The following is a 1,939-nucleotide window of genomic DNA, read 5'->3' on the forward strand; positions in this document are numbered from 1 at the left end:
CAACAACCATAATTAATGTAAATGGCTTAGACACACTAAGTAAGACAAAAAAGAGTATCAGAATGCATAAAAAGAAAAAAAGTCCAGCAATATGTTGCCTACAAAAGACATCCTAAGAAAGGAGAGGAAAGACTAAAACTCAAAGGCTGGAAAAAATATACCAGACAAATGATATCCACAGAAAAATAGGAGTGGCAAAAGTAATCTCTACTACAATAGACTTCAGGATGAAAACCACAATAAGAGATAAAGAAGGGCATTATACTATTAAAGCCACAATAGATCAAGAAGACATAACCTTGGTCAACATCTGCATATCAAATGATAGACCTCTAAAATAAATAAAACAATGGTTAGCAGAACTGAGGAAACAGCACCATAAAAGTAGTAGGAGACTTCAGCACAATCCTTTTGTTTAAAGACAAATATAGCCTGAAAATAGCAACCAAGCGAAGATAAAATTGACTAAAGAGACCTTCTAAAAATTAAGTCCCTGTTTGCCTCAAAAACTTTTTCCAATAGGGTTAAAGTCTACTGACTGGGAAGAAAACATTTAGCAATGATATCTAAAATAAGGCTCTCATAACAAAGTTTAAAGAATACTACAGGGCCTCCAAAATTAAAAAGATTGATAATCACATAACAAAATGTACAAGAGACGTGAAAATACTCTTCACAAAGGAAGGCATTCAGATAGCCAACAGACACATGAAGAAATGCTCAAAATCACTGGCAAAAAGAGAGATGAAAAGCAAAAGAACTATGATATACCATCTTACCTCAGTTTCAGTGGCACAGTTTAAAATTACAGCAAGCAACAAATGGTGGAAAGTATGTGAAGAGCTTGGAAATTTCATGCAATGCTGGTGGGATTACTAAATAGTACAACCACTCTGGAAGGCAGTTTGATGTTTCCTAAAAAACTAAACTATAGAAATATAGAAATCCCATATGACCCAGCTATTTCACTGCTAGGAATATACCCCAAGAAAATTAGAGCTGAGACACAAATGGAGACATAGTCATCTGTGTTTATAGCAGCGTCATCCACAATAGCAAGAAAATAGAAACAGCCTGAATGTCCATCAACAGATGATTGGATTGAGAAACTTTTATACATTCACACAATGGAATACTATACATCACTAAGAAACATCGATTTTTGTAAAATACTGTATAACATGAGAGAGTCTAGAGAACATTATGTTTAGTAAAATAGCTCAGGCTCATAAAAGCAAATACTACACAAGTCCATTATTGTAAAAATACAAGGATAACTAATTAAGATGTGTATAAATGTCCAAAAGAGGAAAGAAGTGGGAAAAGGGGAAGAGTAAAAACTACTAGGATAGCAAAGGTTAGGGGCAATTGGAGGAGGTAAGGAATTCAATGAGGAAAGATTCAATGAGAATTTGAAAATACAGGGTAATAATAGGAATAAAACAATAGTAATTACCTATGTTCCGGCAGGCCACTCAGAGGAGGGGTTAGGCAGGGCAGCTTAGAAACCAGCCTCCGACACCTCCCATCTCCCCAGGTAATCAAAGACGCAAAAAACTGTGCCATATTCGTTCCAGCCCGAGGGCCAAGAAAAACCTATCTACACACCGGTTCTACAGGATGCATCACCTTCACTCGGGAAACATTACGACTAAACTTCAGAGATATTGATCCCAACATAAGGAACTACCATCAGCTGATGTGTTTGGAATCACAGAAGCCATGGAAGCCTCATATATGTTATTAGATGGAGGCTGGTCAAATGGAGATAGATGTGAAGGGAGGGGGTAGAAGTGGATGGGTATCCTGGTGGATAGTGGAGCAGGGAAATAAGTGGGTAAAGACACGTGTGAGAAAGGCAGGGACAACACTGACACTAAAGTTAACGCCACAATAAGGGATATACCTTTAACATGCTGGTCTGTCTGATACTTTTCTA

Source organism: Elephantulus edwardii, unplaced genomic scaffold, assembly GCF_000299155.1.
Source record: "Elephantulus edwardii isolate Elephantulus edwardi_28Jun2011 unplaced genomic scaffold, EleEdw1.0 scaffold00074, whole genome shotgun sequence".
In the NCBI taxonomy this organism is placed as follows: domain Eukaryota; kingdom Metazoa; phylum Chordata; class Mammalia; order Macroscelidea; family Macroscelididae; genus Elephantulus; species Elephantulus edwardii.